Here is a 22,570-nt window from a genome sequence, read left to right on the forward strand (position 1 = left end):
GCGAAATTATTATTAAAAACAGATCCCAAACGAGGTAACTCAGCTTCCTGCTGCAGCGTGATGTTATCCCCACAGTCTGGGTTGGTCTCTTTTCATCTGGTGGTGGGAGTGTCCCAGGTAACAATGCTGTTCACACACAGGTAACATCCACCATTCAAAAAGACTTCACACCTGTCCCAGGTACTAAAATTTGCCCAGGGCGTCGGTGTTATGTACGAAGGCTAAACAATTATACTTCTAAAGTGGGGATGCCGGTGCCAAGAGGCTCATTAAGAAAAAAAAACAATAGATGTTTTCCTAATTATAATTTGGTCTTGGGTGGACCATGGGGCTACCTTGGGAGGGCCTGGCCCTCCCTCTAGAACAGGGCCAGCCCAGTGGAGGTGACCACTGGATAGTTATAGCTAGATCAACTTTTCCATAGACAGAGATTTATTTTGTTTGCTTATACCTTTTGACAAATTCTTACAAAACGTTCCCAAAAATAAAGTTCAGGAACCTCATCTTCTTCCTGGAATGTTTCCGGGAGATCCATCAAGCAGGGAGGGTCTAGAAAAAAGGAGGTCCGCAAAACCAGATTTCCCCATTATTTTCCATAGCGCTACCGCAAAAACTGCTGATCGGAATTACACCAAATTAGGCAGGAAGCTATATCTTGGCACTCATAGAAAGCATGCCTTTTGCGATTTGGTGTAAATCCGTACACAGTTTTTGAGATATTAGGGTTAAAAATAATTGTATATCTGGACAGTTGGTTTTATGGGACTCTCACAGTAGTTCCTTGACCCCAATTAAAATAGGGCTTTCTGATTGGCCCAATAGACTTTTTTTGCCCTTAGGCGATCTAGCTTCTGCGGGAACTCATTGGCTACCCACAACATGAGGAAAAATGTTGCAGCAGCCATTATAGGACTCGGGCACTTAGGGCCTGATTATGATCTTGGTGGATGGGATACTCTGTCACAAACATGATGGATACTTGGGGTAAAGGGGGAGCAAATTTGCACCGGGTTATGTGCCTGTTTAAAAAGAGAAAGAAAACTAGCCAACTAATGACTAGAAACACACGTTGATTGTGACGATCTGTTCTGATATTTTATTTTTATGACATCTTTTTTTGTAGAAGGTATTTTTTTTGGGTTAATTCTAGTTATAATTTACTACATACAAAAAAACAATACATATACAAAAAGTGAGAAAATAAACAGTTGAATTAATTATTATAAAAAATACAGAAGTGCATTCCCATTTCAACGCGTTTCGGCGTATGCCTTCTTCAGGAAGTCTGTATTCATGCACCAATATCTTAACTGAGAAACAGAAATTATATGTCATTAGTATGATGTAGCGTTTTCATTCTTCACATATTTTTTATTTACATTTCATTTGATAGTTTGTTCGCTCGAAATTGATCTCACTAGTAACACCCTGTGAAGGTAGCATGACTAAGCCCAAAAGTCCATATATCAACACATTTAAAATTGAAACACTTAAACACATATTCGTTTCTTTATATACAAAGCCAGATTTTTTTTTTTATACTACAAGATCTATAATGGGTTATATACATTCTCACCACATAATTTACAAAACTGTATATGCTATATACACTATATACATTTTTATACATCTGGTTAATACATTTTACTGTCCAATGCTGCAAACCTCAAAGACTAGTGATTCAAGCCAATAAATAGAAGCATCCTCTAATTCATGTTAGACTTATCCCTACAGTATGACTCAGGGGTCATATGCGAGAGGGGAAGGAAAGGGCCTGCACTGGTGAGGGACAAGGGACTGAAGAAGGAGGGGTGGATTGAACTATGTAATTTGGCATGGGGAGGCCTGGCTAGTGGTGGTGGGCCTATCCAACGATAAAATAAAGTGCATAAAGTAGTAAGCTGGGTAGGAAGCTGCCTGTAAATGAGGCCTAGTGCACAGAACCAAGGAAATGTATAACTCTTGTAATACCTTATAGCAGATGGAGCGCGATCGATATCTGGAGTCTGAAGTATAAACTGTAAATGAGTCCTCCGACTGAATTGTAGGATACCGGGTATATACTCTAAATAACATAGTTACAACAAATAGAATGATGTGATTAGTCTAGGCATGAGAAAACTCATCTTGAATAAGTCTGCTAATTGTAGATTAAGGTACCTGGTAATGGTCTTTATGGTCACAGTCAATAAAATATCCAGAATTGGAAGGCAATGTTAATTGGAGGGGTGATAATGCCCACTCGAGAATACTAAAGAACCAAAAGAAGACAAAAGTACCTCCTTAATACAACAAGCTAACTATAAGAAGATAAGTTAAACCTGGACTGGCCGGAAAAGAAATTCCTACCTGTATGAAATGATATGTTCCTACCGGTCGGGGGGTGCCTGTATTATATGGGAGGATAGTGGGTCGTCATAAATCCAATGGAGACTCCATCTGCAACAATTATTATATGTCAGCCTTACAAATTTACTGACAAAGTGAAAAGACGACTTACAGTTATTGGCTGTGTAATAGTGAATAACCACTATGTAGAAAACTATGGTCTGTGCTTAGGGTACTTATATGCCAAGACCTCCTCATTAACGTCCCACTAGATGGAAGAACACTGTCCCAATATAACTGGTGTACCAACTAAGAATATCCCCCTAATGACTACAGACTCGCGTGCTGGTCTGTATACCGGGTGTAGCCCATGAGCAGTAATATCTCATGCGGTGTAATTAACAAACAGATGGGACGCGGCTGACCCTCTGTGTATAAGAGGGTATGGAATATGTCGAAACAGGCAAAGTATTGGACATGGGTAATGAGAGGACACTGCTTCTCTCGCTTACGCTACATGGGGGCAATCCAGTGGGCACGAGATGGGGCCCGGACGGGTGGAAGTGCATACCGTGACTCGGAGAATTCAGTCCATAGCGCATGCAACCGTCTGCAGGTTCTGCTTGAAAGGTAGACTGCTCACTTGCTCACTGCGGTCTTTTTAAGTTTAGCGGTAATGGCGCGAAAGTCTGCAAATATCGCGAGAACAATTGGTAAACCGGCTGACAGGATATGTGTATCGTAGTGCTGATGAACCTGAATAACGTGGGCGCCATCTTAGAGCAGGAAAAATTGACTGTTGACTCGTATTGCCTTAACCCTGATGTTAGATACTCAGGTTCTAAGGACTATGAAATTACTTCACAAAGGTAATTAAACTGGTATCAATGCCTCTGAGCCTAATAGTTCAATACTGTGACGGGATTTGAAAAACATTATATTCATCTGGAAATTGACAATATAATATGTGTCCTCTATATAAGATTATCTATAGTGCCAGCGATGTAACTAGAGAATATTTCCAGTATGGAACTAGGTAAATTGGGACTGGAGTGATGAATATCTGTTAGGACCCACAGAGGAGGGGGGCGGGAGACGCTCCAGCGCTAACTAACGCATCTGGACAAGAAGATAAGCTATCGAGTCCAGGATTCTTATGAAAAAAGAGATAATGAATAGTCAACATGTATTAGAGATGACATCCATCTACAAAACTGAATTACAGCGCATTCAAAGGTCATGAACATATTTCCACACATAGGTAAACAGATGCCATGTTTAGAATGATAGAATAGCCTGTTCCCAAGGTATTTCCGCATTTAATCCTGTCACTGCTGTTCCCAACACAAAAATCCAATAAACTTCTCTTAGTTTTCTGATCTTATCAGTGTCTATACCTGTTTTGGGATGTATCCTCTCAAGGATGTACCAAGACATTTGATCTGGCTCATGATCCTGTTCTAAGTAGTGGGAGACCATAGGAGCTGTTAGTTTGTGTGTCCTGATTGCAGACCTGTGTTCTGTCAATCTTACATTTAACGCTCGACCTGTTTGTCCCACATAGCCTTTACGACAAGGACAAATGATTAGGTAAATGACGTTGGAACTCTTACAATTATTTAGGTCTGTGGGTTTAATCAGTTGTTTGTTGAAGGTCAGAGTTGGGCCTTGCAATATTGTAGCACAGGATTTACAATTAGAACAACTAAAGGTACCAGTAACTGGAAGTCTGTCGATCATGGATTGTTGTCCACTGGGAGTACCTTTTGCCATGCGGGAACGTACTATGTAATCTTTTAAAGATTTGTTCCTTTTGTATGCGAACATCGGTTTCGATAACTGATTCTCTTTTGGTATGTTCACATTTAATATCGGCCAGTGGGCACACACAGTTTGTCGGATTCGTTAGTTGAGAACTGAGTGTTTAGTGATAAACACTAGATTGGGATTCATTTTTTCTTTACTTGGTGCCAACAATAGTTGTCGATCATAAAAGCGAGCCTGCTTATATGAATCGTGAACTATCTTGTTTGGATATCCTCTTGACAGGAATTTAGACTTCATTATTATGGATTTATCATCATAGTCTGATAGATTTGTACAGTTGCGTCGTAACCGGAGGAATTCACCAAAAGGGACACTGTTTTCTGTATGGTCGGGTGGTAACTGTCGTAATGGAGTAATGTATTTCTTGCTGTGGGCTTGACAAATAGGTCCACTGCAAGAAGCCCATCCTGATGTTTAATTAAGACATCCAAATATTCTACTTGTGACCTATCTGTGTGGTGAGTAAACTTAATATTATTGTCACACAGATTTATCCACTGGAAAAATTGATCCAAGTTATCCTCATTATCTATCCAAATAAAAAATACATCATCTATGTATCGTGACCAGGAGGTCACAGATTCATAGAATGGTGCAATTTCATTAAAGATAAAATGATTTTCAAAGAGAGACATGTAAATGTTAGCAATTGTTGGAGCGCATGAAGCACCCATGCTGACTCCTTGTTGTTGCTTAAACAAGTTGCCATTAAATTCGAAAATGTTATCCATAAGAACAATCTTGAGACATTCTAGGACAAACAAAGTGGGACATATGATGTTATATTTGTGTACGAACCAATGGGTTGCTTCCAACGCTCCCATGATGGGGATGTTGCTGTATAGTGCTTCTATGTCCATAGTGACTAACAGCTGGGAGGTATTGCAAAAATATGTGTCTTCTCCTAGGTTGATGATATGTCTAGTGTCCTGTACATATCCCGGAATACGGGAGATGTGAGGGCATTGGATAGCGTCCACATATTTCGCCAATGGCTCAGTGACTGAACCAATGGTGGTCACTATAGGCCTTAAAGGCGGATCAAGACTGTTTTTATGGACTTTCGGAATTCCATAAATGCTTGCTAATTTATGATTCATTACATTTAGGTATTCCCATTCCTTTTTACATATTTCTCCATTCCTGAGGGCTTTGTCTGTAATTTTTCTGATTTTGTTTTTTGTCTGAGTTGTGGTATCTCTAGTTATCGGGGCATAGAAGCGAGTATCGCTTAACAAGTCTTCCATTTTAGATACGTAGCTAGAAGTGTCATAGACTACAATGCCCCCTCCCTTATCACACGCTTTCACTGTGATATTCTTGTCTCCTTTGATGTTTTTTAATGCTTTGTGTTCCACCACAGTGAGGTTGAAAGGTGTTTTGGGAATATGGCTAGTAATATTCATGAATTTGTCATAGATGATTCGTTCAAAGATGGCAACCTGAGGAGGTAGTTGGTCTATATTGGGGGTGAAAGTTGATTTGGGTCATAGACCTGACCGGTTTAACACCTCCGATGATTCTTCTTGTCCTAAGAAAAAAAGTTTAAGTCTGATCTTACGAAAAAAGGACTGTAAGTCTCTGAATAAATCAAATTTGTTAAGTCCAGAATGTGGTGCAAATGTCAGTCCTTTAGACAGGACAGAGATAGCGGGCATGGAAAGTTTTTTAGCGCTTAAATTGAAAATTGGGAGTTGATCTAGTTTCTCCAGTATCTGTTGTTTCTCGTTTCTAGATACTGGTTGTATATCATAGCTTGATGTGCTGGGAAATTGGCTGTAGTCTGGTGTCGGGGCATGCTGAAAACGAGGTTGATAGTGTGGCCTCCAATTGCCTCGTCTCATATGGCGATTCCCTAAAAAAGGGGGTCTATTTTGGTATCTAGTATTTTGTCTGCCTTGTTGGTAGGAGTCTTCATAATATGCCCCATCCCCATCCGAGCCAGATGATTCTGAAAAGGTGTTAACTGTTTTACCAAATTCCGGCTGTTTGTTACCCCAATTGTATGTTTGCCCCTCAGTATTGGTGAAAAATTGATCAGCAAGATACGGATAGGTGGTCTCTTTTTGAAAAAAGTGAATATTTTTTTGTAATTTATCTGTTTTTCTTTTGATCAAGTAGTCTGAGTATGAGTTAACGTCTTTTTCTATCTCTTCAAGTTTTTTCTTCACATCTTCCACTATGCCTGAACTTTTGATCTTTTCCTCCAGGTCTGCTATTTCTTTTGCTAATTCTTGTAAAATGCCTTTAGAGGTTTCAACAATTAGCATCATGTAATCTCTGGAACAACGGTTAGATATCAGTGCCCAGAGTTCCAGAAACTCTTTGATGTGTACAAAAAGGCCTGGTATATTACGCACCCTGAGGCCTTGTGGGATCACACCTGCTTTCAAATACTGGAGCATAAAATGTCCATGTTGTTCTATCCGTTGAAGTTTTTTTCTTAGTCCTAGTAAGGTGTTTATATCGTCATTTTTGTTTTGACTTGAAATGGTGGAATCACTGAAAGATACAGTGCTACCTACCATGTTTGCAAATTGTTCATCTGAAAAGCCAAACGTGGGCAGTTTGGCCATGGTGCTTATTTTTTTAAAAAGCAAAAATTATTTAAATACAAAAAGGTGAGAAAAAGCAATAAATCTACAAAATTGTCTAAAAAAAGGATGATTTGACAAACATGATGGATATCCTGTCCATCGTATTACAGGTTCCATAGGATATAATGGAATTGTAATAAGGCAGATGGGCTATCCATCATGTTTGTGACGGAGTAACCCTGTCCGCCAAAATTGTAATCAAGCCACTAGTCCCCTGTCCTGAGGTTATTTAGAAAAAAATAATATAAGGGTGCAGGGTAGGGACACCCAGTCCCCATTGGCCCTCTAAGGAGGTGTTCAGGGATGCTCCTGGGGCCAAAAGACATTTTTGATTAAAAAAAAAGTTGCAATCCAGCTGGAAACCTGTGAGGCTTGTGGGGCTCCTGCAGGATCACAACTTAAAAAAAAATATTAATATCCCATTGGCGTTTATATTTTTGTTATTTTGGGGAAGGGCATTAGCGCCCCCCTCTCCGAGTCAGAGATGGGCCTTGGGACCCCATCCCTCAGGGCAAAATTTATCAAAAAGGGGAGTGGGCCCTGGCTCTCCTCCCTGAGCCTTAAGAGGCCCTGAGGAACCCATCTCCCGGAGTCAAAGTCTTTACTTTTAGGGAAGGAAGGCTTGCTGCCCACCTCTGTGAGCCAAAATGGATCTCAGGAACCCCATCCCTTGGGCCAAGGAATAACTAGAGCGATGTGGGGCCTGCAGGGCCCCCTCCCTGAGCCTTATAAGTCCCAGGGGACCCCATCCTAGGGGGTGGTCGTTATCTGTTTTCTGGTGGTCGCACAGTGGTTTTCCCTACCCGCAGGATTGTGAGCAGGGAAAAAAATGTGCTCCCACCCAGCGGGAGCTTTAAAATTTTCCCACTGGGTAGTAGCACACTTCTGCGCCCCTGCCCATGCTTTTGCAAACAGGTAAACTATGGTTGTTCCTGCCTGGTGGGAGAAAGCAGAAGGAACTACTCTCACTGGGAGCAATGGGCTCTCACCTTGGCCCAAAATGTTATGTTTTTTTGGGTGTGCAGGTGGGCACTTGCTTACAATGGTAAAGGCCAGGGCCGGACTGGCTACTGGGCAGTTTGGAATGCTGCTGAGCTGGGGGCTGATTTCGTAGATGGGGACCTGCGTGTACTAAATGAAATTCGTTTTGCTTTAATTATTTCGAAGTACACGCAGGTCTCCATGAACAAAATCAGCCCCCACCGCAGTGAAATTAGGCCCCAGCTCGGCAGCATTCCAAACTGCCCGGTAGTCAGTCCGGCTCTGGTAAAGGCCCCAGTAGATGGGGTCACTGGGTTCCTCTTAAGACTTAAAATGGGGAGACCATGTAGCACCACCCCTATAATTAGTGTTTGGCCCTCTTGGATGGTGTCCACGGAGCCTCTACAGCCTTGGGGATGGGGCTGCACATCCACCTCCAATAATAATATATTTTTTGGCTCTGGGGACAATAGTGCACCTCAGACGTGCACCCCAGCGTGGGGGGGAGGGGTTGCTACCAGTGGGGGGTTGGATACACGCCCTGTCACTTACCCCACATGACGAATGGTCATGCACGGTGGGGGTTGGCTGCCTTTTTGGGGTTGGGCACAGGAACTGGCCATAGGTAAGGCCAGGCTCTGCGGTCAACCCCACGCCGCCTGGGGTTGTTGCAAGTGGGGGTTGGACGTGGAGCTGGCCATAGTCCAGCACTGTGGCAATACCATGCTAGTTGGAGTGCTTGCTTACAAGGAGTTGACTGCAGGACCTGGCCTGTTGGCAACCTCCTCGCCACACAGAGCCAAAGGCCATGCACGTGCAAGGGGTTGGCTTTTGGTATGGTAATAAAATATTATTTAGGTTAAAAAAAACTCAAGATCCACAGAAAAAAAAACCAAAGGTTAAAGTGAAAGTATAGTTAGGAATTGTTACTATATTTTCCTTTCTATAAAATAAACCTTAGCAATTCACTGGAAAAAACAAAGTTTAAAGTAACGTTATAGTTAGGAATTTTTTTTTTTTTAAACCCTACAAAGTCACTGAAAAAACAAAGTTTAAAGTGACTTTATAGTTTGGTGACAAAATGAGTGACAATGTAATGTTTTGGAATGAAAAAACACTGACATTTACTAGTTATAGTTAGCAGAGCTTACAATAACTTGGAACTTAGCCATGCACTGCTCATGATCTCACATATTACAACATTTATGTATTTATTTATTGAAGTTTTGTATAGCACTAGCTGGACCCGAGGGTATCAGAGCGCTTCACAGCAAATACAGATATGCACCAAAAAGAAAATGTGGACGATAAACAAGAACAAGGAACACAAGCGGGAAGTAAAAGTCTGCACAATATCAACTTGGGAGCAATACGGGACGGAGATCAAGAGCGAATCATCTGGCTCAGGGACATCAAAGGGGGAGATAGCTATCTTTCACAGTCAGACGTGGGTTTCTCGTTGCGATAAAGAGCGCTCGAGGAAGAGGGCTTTGAGTAGAATCTTGAATTTCGGGAAAGAGGAGGTCATTCTGATATGGGGGGGGATGGAGTTCCAGATCCTGGGAGCATTTCCCGCAAAGGATTTATTTGAGGTTTTGTGTTTCCGTGATTTCAGAGGGATGAGTAGGAGCGTGTTGGAACTTCTGAGGTTCCTAGACTGACCGACCCTTTTGAGTTTGGCGGCCAGATATTCTGGTTTGCCTGTGTGCAGGGCTTTGTGTCTGAGGCAGTCTGTACGGAAGCTGGCTCGTTGGTCTATAGGGAGCCATTTCAGTTCCTTGAGTGCCAGTGAGATGTGCTCATATTTCTTTGTTCCTGTGACCATTCTTGCTGCTGCGTTGAGGGTGGTGGTAAGAGGCCCCAGGTGAGATTGGGCTGTTCCTGTCAGAGCTGCGATGCCATAGTCAATTCTGGAGAGCACCAGTGCCTGAGTGGCCTGTTTCAGATCTTTAGGGGGAGGAAGGGTTTTATTTTGTAGAGAAGTTTCAGGTTAAGGAACGCACTTTTGGTGGGTTTTGAGATGTGTTTTTTCATGTCCAGTTTGGGGTCGAGACTAATCCCTAGGGATTTCACAGAGTCCGATGGCGCAAGAGTTTCATTGAGGGAGTTTCAGGCTTTGAGCACTTCTTTTTTTTCTTCATTGAGTTTGAGGTGGTGGGATGAGAGCCAGTGTTGGACCTCCATGAGTGTACCGTTCAGTCTGTGAATGTCTGCGATCAATGTGGTTTCCAGATACAGTTGTATGTCGCCCGCGTAGAGGTGGAAGGGGATGTTGGAGTTCCTTAGAAGTGAGGTGAGGGGTTCCTTGTAGATGTTGAAAAGTTGCGGGGAGAGTACTGACCCTTGTGGAACTTCTCTACTAATGGGGAGGGGGTCCGACTCAAAGCTGTTGATTTTTATTCTTTGTGTGCGGTTGTTGAGAAAGGAGGAAAACCATTTTATAACTGTCTTTTCAATGCCCGCTCTCTCCTGAAGCACTTTGAGTAGTAGGGTATGATCAACTGTATCGAACGCAGCCAAGAGGTCTAAGAGGATGAGAAGGCTGCATTGGTTGGAGTCGAGTGACAATTGGAGATCATCTAGGACATTTAGGATTGCGGTTTCAGTGCTGAAGCTGTTTCTGAATCCTGATTGGTGTGGATCTAGTAGATTAGTGCTCTCTAGGTGTTGGGTTAACTGTGACAGTACACATCTTTCAAGAATTTTGGATAAGAGAGGGAGGTTCGATACCGGTCTGAAGTTGTTCATGTCCGTGGGGTCAAGGCCAGGTTTTTTTAGAAGCGGTGTGACTTGTCCTACTTTGAGGCAATCTAGAATGGATCCCTCACTTAAAGAGCTGTTGATGATCTTGCCCCAAATTGGGGCTAGGGTAAACTTCAGGTCTTTGGTCAGTCTCGAGGGTAGCTGATCGATGGAGTGGGATGACGGTTTAGCGGAGGCGATTAGATTGCTTATCGCTTCATCCTGGACGAGCCGGAAGGATGACCAGCGGATAGACGAGGTTACTCGGGTGTTGCAGTTTGTTGCTGGAGTCAGGATCTCCATGTGGGGGGGGGGGTTAGAGCTGAATGATCAATACATTTTGGAGATTTTGTCAATTAAAAAGCTTGCAAAGTTGTCACAGTGGGTTTTGGATGCCACCATGTTGGCTGTCACAGGATTGGAGGTTTGACTCCAGATGATGTTTAAGAGTTCTTTGGGGCGGTTTTTAGCATTATCAGCGCCGGGAAACCCTTACGGGTAGCTGTCGCGCTATATAAACTTAAAAAATAAAAAAATAATAAAATAGAGCAGAACAGAAGAGGTTGACTTTTTTGCTCTTGATATGATTATAGTAGTTTTTGCGTGCTGCCTTGAGTTGATCCCGGTGGAGGGTGGAGGGGTTGTTCCTCCAGGTTCTTTTCAGGGATCTGAGGTGTCTTCTTTCCTCATTTATGTCTGTGGAGAACCAAGACCTAGAGGTGATGCTTCTTGGTTTTCTAAGTTTCAGAGGTGCCAGCTGATCCAGGTGGAGCTTCAAGTTGGACTGTTAGAGCAAGGTGAGTTCTGTGGTTGAGAGGGGCTCCTTTGAGTTAGGGAGGAGTGAGTTTAGTCCTTCTTCTAGCTTCTCTCGGGGGACTCAGTATGTGTTCCTGAACCATTTAGGAGAGGCTTGAGTGGGTGGGAGGGATAGGGCCGGATGGTTGATATGAAAAAGAATGATGTGGTGGTCTGACCAGTCCACCGGGATGATGTAGTCAATCGTGATTGCATTTTTGTCTGCAATGATTGCATCCAGGATCGCTCCTTTATGGTGCATTTCTTCTGAACAGTGTTGGATCATATAGTTGTCTTGCAGGAGGGTGTTGAGAGATTGAATGAGCGGGTTTTTTGTTTCGTTCCATCTTAGGTTGACGTCACCCAGAATTATTCTGTTGTCGCTGTTGAGTGCTGATTGGGTGATCAGGTCCGACAACTGAGCTCGACAATTCTTTGGAGTTGACTGGAGGGTGGTATAGGAGATGGCATTGAAGTGAACTATGGGTGGGCGATTTGAAGGTGACCAATAGATATTCGAAGGAGTTATACAGGCAGGTGGGAATTTCGGAGATGGAGAGGTCACTTTTGTGAATAATTGCTGGAGGGGGGGGGTCAGCGGTGGAGGGGGCTGTGAATCGGAGTTGTTTGGGAGTCTTGGCTCTCTAAGGGCGGGAGACTGAGATCTGGGAGTGCTTCAGGTGTTAGGGGATGGGGGATTGAGGGTCGATTGGGGATGAGAGGGGGCTGAGTTATGGGAGGCTGGGTGAGATGGGTGGTGGAGGAGGGTTGGGAGCTTGGAGAAGCTAAGGCTGAGGGTGATGTTTGACTGGCAGAGTGACTAAGCACGGGGGTGGGGTCGCTGTGGTGGCAAAAGCTTGCTCAGCTGCCTTGGAGTTTGTATGGAGCCACTAGGGGGGGAGGGGATCGGAGGGTGTGGGTAGTGAAATGCTGCCATCTTTAATGTGGGGAAGAGGGAGAGTCGAAGAACTCTAGGTTCTCATCTTTCGCCTGAATTAGTATGGTGCCATTCAAAATGGTAATGGAGATGTCTCCGGTCAGGGACTGTTGATTCAGGGGGAAGATTGTTAGTTTACGGTTGTGTTCTGTGAAGGTGGTTTTGGAGACGGGGAGGAGTGAGTTAAAGATGGTGTCCCAGAGGTCAGGCCTGTTTGTATGGAAAATGAAGTCCATTTTCCTCTGTCCTCTAGATGAGCAGTGATAAGTGTCAACAACTAGTGTTTCGGGATGTTGCCTGATTGATTTCTGTTTTAAGCGTTGTTTTGCTTTGAAGGAGAGACTGTGTGGGAATGTTATAGCGAAGGTGTTCTGTCTGAGTGGTGACAGGTGGTTGAATGAAGGGCAGGGATACGTGACCATTTGCACGGCCGGGGGCCTCCTAGCTGGACTGGGGGGGGTGTGGATCCCCTGGGGCAAGGGAGGGGAGGAGAAGACGTAGGGGGGCTGGGCTGTTCGGTGCGGTAGGTAGAGGGGTGTCAAGCCGGTGCGGGGGTTGGGCTGTTCGACGAGGTAGGTAATGGGGTGTCATGCACTGAGGACGCTCATGAGTGGTGGACTGGAGGTGGGAGGGGAAGGGAGGCAGAATGCTTAGGAGGCGGGGGGAGTAGGAGGAGCAGTCAAGGGACCTCTCTGAGGGCGGGCCCTTAGTCCAAGAATGCTGAGGCCCTCTGCTCAATTGGTTAGCTCAGATGGCTGTCACATAGAGATCAGGCTGCCCCTTAGTGGAGGTGAGAGCCGGGGCTGAGTGACAAATTGGGTGAGCCTCGATAGCGTCAATCTCACTGATCGCGTGGGGCGGGGTTGATTCGTTCGCGTGGGAGTGGGGGAGGTCGATTGGGTGATAGAGGGGGGCAGCGATGAGCTTCAAGCTCCTTGGACGCACACATGGAGTCTAGCATGTCAGCTCTTTAAAGTCAGGCGGCCTACCTGCAGAGAAACAAGCTGGTGCTTGAGGACGTTGAGCGTGGTGGTGAGTTGGGTGTTGCAAGGTTCCTCTTATATTCTAGCCAGAGCAGGTGATAGAGGGTGTCCGTTTCAGCCTGGATGACCACCTATTTGACTGTAGGGAGCTAGCGGGCGGTCATAATGGGGGCCGGCGGCGGCAACCCCGAAGGAGAGAGGCAGAATGCCAGACCGTTGAGGTGGCAAGCGTTATCAAGTGGGGGAGACACTGCTGCATAATCGGGAGAGTGTTGGGGTCGCAGCTTTGCCTCTGACGACTGACGATAAGACAAGACGTCACACACGAAGAGTAGGAGGCTTCGAAGGAAGAACAAGCATGAGGTTGGAGAGGGCGTCACCACACTACACCAGAATCAAACTCATGATCTGACTCCCGGCGAGTGGGTCTACGTCAAGAAACATGTAAGAAAACAGTGTTTAGACGCCAGGTGGGATGGACCGTATCAAATTACCCTGGTGACGACAACAGCAGTGAAGTGTGCTGGCTTGCCTAATTGGATTAATGCGAGCCACTCAGCTTTAGCGCACTATTCGCAGCAGTGCCTGTCATTTGCAGCTCTTGAATTTTAATTCCCGTTTTGCCATTTTAGTTGTGATTTCTTTTGGACACTTACCCCTGCTTTTAACGCTGGCCACGCATACCCCCACTGCTGTCATCTCACCCGCACTATAATGTGTGGAAAGCACCGCATTTCGCGGGTCCTTTGCCCCTGTCTCGTTGGCGGCCATGTTGGGTGAGGGGCAGACTTCGCGCGCTCTAGTCCGCTTTCTTCTTGTGAGGCGAGTATAAAGGCAGGCAAATCGTGCAGCTCGCCCTACTCAGCTTTAGCGCACTATTCGCAGCAGCGCCTGTCATTTGCAGCTCTTGAATTTTAATTCCTGTTTTGTCATTTTAGTTGTGATTTCTTTTGGACACTTACCCCTGCTTTTAACGCCGGCCACGCATACCCCCACTGCTGTCATCTCACCCGCACTATAATCTGTGGAAAGCACCGCATTTCGCGGGTCCTTTGCCCCTGTCTCGTTGGCGGCCATATTGGGTGAGGGGCAGACTTCACGCGCTCTAGTCCGCTTTCTTCTTGCGAGGCGAGTAGGAAGGCAGCCATGCCTGCGCGCAGCGGTAACGCGCAGTGGGGACGCCAGACTGACGCCGGAGTTACGCCTGAGTTCAGCCCGTCTGCGCCCGTCCGCGCTGAGGACGGGCTGCAGGTCGGGCTGGACTCAGCTTTTACTCCATCTTCACTCACTGAGGTAATTAGGCAATATTCCATGTCTGAAATCCTCTCTTTTAAGCCAAGTTTTCGACCTTGTTTACATCGTTTCTCGCCTGAAGGGATACTGCACTCTTATAGTTGTAGGACATGTTCAGTTTCTTTTCAATTCTCATCTACTGACCCTTTAAATCCCATCTTCCTCAAAAACAGCCTGTTACTTCCCTGAGATCTGGCTTTCTTATTAACGTGCGTTCACTCATCAAGCATAACGTGGCCTTTCATGATTTTGTGGATGAGCGACAGCCGGACTGGGTGTTTATTACGGAGACCTGGGCCTCTGACACCTCCGGTAACGATTTGCTTATGGCCATTCCTGATGGCTATTCCCTGCATAGGCAGGATAGACTGTTGCGCAGAGGAGGAGGAATCGCTATTCTTTCAAAATCCTCTCTTCCCTGCACGATTAAATCACTATCCATGCCTCAAGATCGGTTCGAAGCTCTTTATTTTTGTATCACGTGTGCCCCATCGGCCTCTTTCACAGGGATTTTGATCTATAGGCCGCCAGGTCCTAGATCTGGCTTCTCTTCGGAGCTATTAAGAATTCTCGAACCCTACTTTGGTAAGCCCTGCCTCACCATCTTAGGTGATCTTAATTTTCATCTTGATGAGGCCAACTCAAAAGATACTTTATCATTGGTTGAGTCACTTGGAGCTTGTGACTTTCTTCAACTTGTGAATAGTCCCACTCATAAGGCTGGTCATATACTTGACGGGGTATTTTCTAATGACCTGAGACTTTCTACTGGCCCCCCTCTGCCGCTGGTCTGGACAGACCACTTTGCAGTACCGTTGGAATTTGCTCTTCCTGCCCTTTGTTCTGGCATCCAGGCTACCTCTTCACTTACTCTTAGGAGAAACTTCAGGAACATCACGGATGAGGCTCTTGCCTCTCTGGTCTCCTCTACAGAATCTCTCTCCCGGAGAGACGCAGCTGAGGCAGCTCAAGATCTGATGGATTCTATTTCCAATGCAGTGGAAAAGCTTGCTCCTGCATCTCTGCGCTATGTAGCCCGACGGAAGCCCACGGCACCTTGGTTCTCTGACCAGCTGAGACTTCTGAGGCAGGGATGCAGGAGCAGTGAGAGAAGTTGGAGGAAATCTTGGGACCCTAATGATCGAGAGGCTCACAAGTCTGCATTGCGGGAGTATAAACAGAGAGTGGTAATGGAGAAGCAGGAGTACTTTTCCAATCTTACCAGCTCTCTCACATCTTCTAGGGAGCTTTTTAAAATCGCTGATTCGTTAAGCTCCCTTCAACTCCCGGATCCTGTAGTTAGTTCGCAAGAACTATGCAATAATATCTCAGACTTTTTCCATAAGAAGATACTGGATATTCATGTCTCTTTGGAAGCCCATTGCCACTCTTTGGATCAGAACATCCCTCCTCTCATATTAAATCTTGACTCTTTAGGTAAAGACCCTCCCAAACCACTTATGGAGTTTCCTCTCTTGTCTCTGGAGGGACTGAACCTTCTACTTGACAGGACTAAATCCGCTTCCCCCATGGATCCTCTTCCACTTAAAAAACTTAAAGAGTGTAGAAGTAGTCTTCTTCCTCCCATGCTCGTGGCCATGAATAAAGCTATTGTCCAGGGCTCTTTTCCAACTGTATGGAAGAAGGCTATTGTGAAGCCTCTCCTTAAAAAACCGTCCCTCGATCCCGGCCTTCTTAAAAACTTCAGGCCTATCTCCCTTCTCCCTGCTCCAGCAAAAAATATTGGAGGCGCATCTTAACCTCCACCTGTCCTCTTTTCTCGATGAGTCGGAATATTTAGACAACACGCAACACGGATTCCGAAAACACCACAGCACAGAGCCCGCTCTTACCCTTGTGGTCGACAACATCCGGCGCAAAGTGGACTCTGGCCAAACTACAGTTCTGGTCCTGCTGGATCTCACGGCCGCATTCGATACCCTGTCTCCCGTCATTTTAACATCTCGGCTTAGGGAGGCAGGGGTTACTGGACCGGCCCTGAGTCTCTTGAACTCCTTTCTTCTTGAAAGGGAGCAGAGAGTAATGCTTGGGAACTACCTCTCCCCTGCCAAGTCTTTGCAATGTGGGGTGCCACAGGGGTCGGCATTGAGCCCGACCCTGTTTAACATCTATGTGGCCCCCCCTTGCTAGACTAGTAAGATCGCAGGGGATGGAGGTGGTATCCTACGCCGATGACACCCAGATAATGGTGTCTCTGGCTCACTCCTCTGTCAGGACATCCGCCTCCAGCTTTAGGGTATGCATGCAGTATGTGGCAGACTGGATGACTATTAATTCCCTTAAGCTTAACGGCGAAAAGACAGAGGTACTGGTCTTTGGGAAGGACCAGGATGTTTGGTCGAGCGAGTGGTGGCCTTCTTCTCTTGGCACCTGCCCCACTCCATCCCAATCAGCCAGAAATCTTGGTGTGATATTCGACACCTTACTCTATATGTCCCTACAAGCTAACAGGACCGTGGCCACGTGCTGGGGCGTGATTAGGATACTTAACAGAATCCGTGGTTATCTCTCCCCCCAGGCGCGCAAACAGGTTGCAGTCGCTCTTGGTGGCTCCAGGTTAGACTATTGCAACTCTTTGTATATGGAGTCTAATAAGAGCCTCATACATCGGCTGCAAATTGTGCAGAATGCTGCTGCACGCTTTGTTCTGGCTCTTCCTAAGACATCATCTGCCACCAAGGCCAGGAAAGACCTTCATTGGCTTCCTGTGCAGCACAGAATTTCTTTTAGAATTCTCTGCTTGGCGTATAGAGCACTGGCGGAGGGATCAACGAGTGCGATCAGTTCCTTACTCACTCATCACGTTCCAACAAGAGGTCTTCGGTCCGCTGGACTTTTCCAACTTGTCGTGCCCCGCTTTAGGCTGACTAGATGGGGAGCCGGCACCTTTTCAGTTGTTGCCCCGCAGCTTTGGAACTCCATCCCAATTGAGATAAAAACGCTACCCTCAATTGACCTGTTTAAAAAGGAACTTAAAACTTGGTTCTTCAGGAGGGCCTACCAATGATAGAATGCTACATGTGGTGACGAGCTGTTATTTTTGATGTAGGCGCCTTGACGCCCATGGGGCAAAGTTTGCGCACAATAAGAATCTTTTCATTCATTCTTTTCATTCACCTCTGCTGTACCTTCGATGGGGAGAACTTATTTCACCACGGTTAAAACCATTAGATTCAAGAAATCAGGCCGAACATGTCCATTGTGGCGGCCCTTTTAGGGACTGGCGGCCCTTTGAGAGTGGCGCCGGTTGGTTTTGGAGTGGCCGGCGTTATCATTTGGGGGGTCTCTGCTGCAAAATCAGGTGAGAGAGGGGGACACAGCTTTGCCTTAGCCCTCCAATGCACCTTCACTGGGAGAAATAATTTCGCCTCGGATTAAAGCCCTTTGTTTCAAGGAATCGGGCAGACCATGTCCAAAGTGGCGGCCATTTTAGGGACAGGCGGCCCTTAGAGTGTGCAGTGAGATAGGGTCTGAGGTGGCTAGCGTTTTCCAGTGGTGGGGTCTCTGCTGCATACTCAGAAGTATGAGTCGCTGCTATTCATGAGACCTCCGTTGCCCCTTTGCTAGGAGAAATTGTTCCTCTGTGGTTAAAGACATTTGTTTCCTTAGATCGGACAAAACAAGTCCGCTTCCCATGACCATTTGATTTCCTAAGTGGCGGCCATATTAGGGACAGGCGGCCCTTTGCACGTGGAATGAGTTGGTTCTTGCGTGTAGGATGGCGTTATGCGACCCTGTGGATCGGCGCTTGGATCCTGAAGCCGCGACACCGGGCTGGCGGTGCAGAGGCCCGTTCAGAGATTTTGGGCTCACTTTTTGTCCTTGTGCTTCAGACCATATTGGGGGCAGGCAGAACCGGCGGTATAGAACGTCTCACCGGGACAGTCTCCACCCCTGCTCTTCCACTCAGAATGAGTGCCACTCTGCTGCAGTTCCCGTCAGGCCCCCATGTACAAGGGGCAGCAGGATCGCAACTCGCTGCTGCTCCCGTTCTCTCGGAGCTGCGAGCCCTGGCGGAGCTGCCTCTGGACGTCTCGCCACCTCCTCACAGCCCGGTAAGTGCAGAGCGGAGGTCTCCCTACCGGATGGTGGCTGCTGCGGGTAGGGGAGTGGGGTGAAGCTCCGGTACCAGAATCGAGTGGGGGGATCGTCTCTGGAGCGTTTGGGACCCGGACCTCCTAGTGGGGCATGTCGACCCCAATGGCGATTCCCCTGAGTTCCAGGATGGCAACAGGGTTAAGGTTCTTTTGCGGGGTCCGTTGCTCGTCGTTCTGATGGCAGGGGGGTTAGGTGGGGTCGCTCCGGTCGGGATTTGCACAGAAAGGGATCCCTTGACCCGGAGCTCATCCGAGTCGCTCCCTCCTTGCCTCTGATAACTGATAACATCATCCAATGACTTTATTTTATACTTTACATAGTGACAGTTTACTTCTCTACCTAATTTTGCACAGCTTCTTTCTGTGCTTGTGCTCCTAATCCATTTATTGGGATTTATATTTCATTCACTATTGTGACTGAGTAATCTGCCTGCTGACATTTAAATCAGGCTCTAAGTCGGGGATCTCCAAACCTTTCTTTAGTGAGAGCTACTTTTGATCAGTGAAAATCATCAAGCGCTACTGAAGGCTAAGCAACTTGCACATTGTTACCAGACTCCCACAAGGCCAGCTTCATTGACTTTAAGCCTAATATCCACAGAGCCAGATACTGTGAGTTGATCAAAATACTTTGAATAAGAGCACTATGAAAGGACTGCCATGTGCGCCAGCAAACATGAGGTCTTTGGGGATGTATGAACATGTGTGCGTATGCTTTGCATATATGTGTATAGGTGACTGAGAGCCTATGTCTTATGTACTTGTGGCACAGAACATGCCTATTTCCATATTTGGCATTGTTATACATCTATAACGTACTAAAACTATTTCTTTAAATAAAAGAAATTTAAATTGCAGAAAAATGTTCATAATATGGAAAACATTTCTTCACTTTGAATTTCTCCCACTAAAATAATGGCTGTATTTTTCAGTTATAGATATGTCACAGTGTCTACCAGCCACTGGGAGCAAGTTGCCTATTATGTGTAAAGGTGACGCTTTGAAATGAGGGAAAATTAACTTGAGTTAACTTTATGTTTATAAGGATTCCATAAAATGAATCATTGAAATGGTCTCAAATTTCCAAGTGTCATATTTACAAACAGCAGGCAACTTACTCCCAGTGACTTGTAGACATGGTACCATATTTATAACAGATAAGTATAGCCATTTGTTTAAATGGAAGGAATTTAAAGTGAAGAAACATGCTTCATAAAACATTGAGACATAATTGGCCTAAATTAAAGTGGGAAAAAGCATAGAAATATTTGTCATCACTTTGAAATCCTCCCATCTAAAAAATAATTCTGCATTTTTCAGTTATAAATATGGCACAGTGTCTACAGGCCACTGGGAACAAGAGGCCTGATTTACTTTGAAATGGGAGAAAATTAAAATGAAGAGTTAACTAAATCATTTAGGCAGCTTTTCATTTAGGCAGCTTTTCATTTTCATTTTCTCCCATTGAAAAGCATTCAGAAACATTATTTTGATCTCACGCTCCAATATTGAATTGACAAGGCATTTTATTTAAGAGTTAAATACCCCAGTTTCAGTTCTCAATCTTCACCTCTGTGACCCAGCCTGGTTCATACATCTGACTGAGCACTACACATTATCAGTCCCTTCTATCTGCTGCCTGATTATAATAATGTAAAATAAAAACAACCTTCCCTTAACTTTAAAAGGAAAATGTGACCCTGTACTCATTTAAAAATGGACTCAAATCTGCAAGCTACTCTGAAGGTATCTGTGAGCTACTGGTAGCTCACAATCAACTGGTTGGCGACACCTGTATTCAGTATTTTAAGAAGCCTTGAGTATTTTGAAGGAATCGTCGCATCATAACAATTTCTTCAAAGGACAGATAACTGTATGCACCAGGTACTTACCCATGTACATGTGCTTGATTAACCACCAGAGGCGAGCTACTTATCAAGTTATCAGCAGCATATGAAGGTTGGCGTTAGTATGAACTTTACCATCTTCTGACCTTGGGTGTTTACAGGGAGTAGTCTTTCTTCTGAGAGATTTTGCATAGAGTAAAGTATGTTCTTAGTCGATACTTTATAATAAGCTCCGGTGTATTCCTCATGAGACCTTGTCTGTCTGAAAACAGTGTGGTACATGGTAAAGACTCTTTATAGTGTAAACACTGTTTATAGTACCCAATTTTCTACTCATGTCAGCTTCAGATTTCACAAGAGGTTTGCTAACTGAAGGGTTCGATTTAGGCTAAGGGCTGTCTATAGGGCATTTTTTACGTGACAGGGCTTCAGTGTCTGGAGGAAGTTGGTTGTATACAGATTAAACACTGTGTGTAGTAGGGGTTACCAGTCAAAGTGTAGTTAATTGTCACAGGAGCTAGGCAACCCATGAAGTGTATGGTCTGTGTTGCGCATAACAGAACCTTGTTTTTAATCTAAAGGAGTTGTGATGACATTAATGATGCTTTATAATATTGTGAGCTATTTGGTACTTTCATACCTCTAAAGCCATACTTTTTCATGGAGTAATGTGTACAAAAGTGGCTTAGATGATGTCATTGGTAATGTCATCAATGATTTTTTTTGAGATGTCATCAGTAATAAATGGTGTTGTAGAACATGTCATGAGTGACAATTTGTAGGGTCATAAGCAGTGCATGGCGGGGCACAAGTTATAGTTAGCTCTACTAACTATAACGGGTGAATTTCTGTGTTTTTTTGTGTTCAAAACAAAGCTCATGCAGGGCATTATGGGACACATTGGGAAGTACCAGTGAATAATTAATGGGTAGCCTCACCTCTTTTATAGTGAATCTGCAAGGCCTGACTATTTATTTTTTTACATTCTACCTATCTGTTTAATTTGTTAAATGGCACAACAGGGAGCCCAATCTTGTGCTGCCATACTACTCTTTTTTTGCTTTGTTTTTTGCTTGGTGTTCTGGTCCCACCCAGGGTGCCCACAGAATATTTTTTTATTTTTATATGCCAGTGTGGGGAGACCACTCCCATGCTGCTGTGCATTTTCTTGTTTCTTTGGGGGTGCCACGGTCCCACTCTGGGCACCCACACATTTCTATCACATTGAGGGCTGCGGAGGGAGGCCTAAGGCTCCTTTTGCCCTGCTGGTTCGTGTGCAAGCACCCATCCTGGGTGCCAGTGGGAGCCAGCATCAGTGAATGTACTCCTGCCCAGCAGGGGCTTAATTTTTTTCTCCTGCCCAATGGGAGCCTATGTGCTCCCCACCGAGGGGGGGGGGGGGGCAATATTAATTGTCATCTCCCGGAGATATGGTCCCCAAACCCAATCTGTGGCTGAAGGAGGAGGACCTCACACATGCTCCCCTTTCCAATACCTTAAACAAAATAGTAAAATAGTTGTCATGCCACTGGGTATGTGGTCCCTGGGGCCAGTGCTTAATTTGAGCCAGTGGTAGCTGGTGAGTGCCACCAGAATTATTTTTGGGGGAACAGCATCTATTTTTCTCCAGTAGACATTTTCCTAGAATGAGAAAGGGAAAAAGAAACAGAGGAAGGAGAGGAAAAACCATCACCAAAGGATACAGCAGGGACCCAAAACAGTGTAATCAAGGGGCAGGCAATGGATGGCAGTGGATTAAAGAGGCCTGAAGTAGATTTAGTACTATATAGGCTTGGTGTTTGTCACATTGTTTGGAGCGCTGATATTTAGTAGCGCCGGTCGGCTCAGCGTTTGGGCCAGCACACTCATTCTTTTACAAATTAAGTGCTGTCCGTGGCCAATAAGTGGCTCAGGGAGCAAAGCATGCACACCCTCCTCCCCATATGTTTGAAAAATAAAGGATGCAACATCCTCTCTGGCCATGGCCTACTCTAAGTGAGAAGGGTGAGCCTATCATTTATTAAGATGATTTGTACTGCTGTACCATAAAAACAAATCTGTTTTTGCCCCCAGAGTATTGTAATGGCTAGGGGGTCAGAGTATCCCTACCCTGCCCCCTATA

The sequence above is a fragment of the Lissotriton vulgaris genome, chromosome 1_1, assembly GCF_964263255.1.
Source record: "Lissotriton vulgaris chromosome 1_1, aLisVul1.2, whole genome shotgun sequence".
In the NCBI taxonomy this organism is placed as follows: domain Eukaryota; kingdom Metazoa; phylum Chordata; class Amphibia; order Caudata; family Salamandridae; genus Lissotriton; species Lissotriton vulgaris.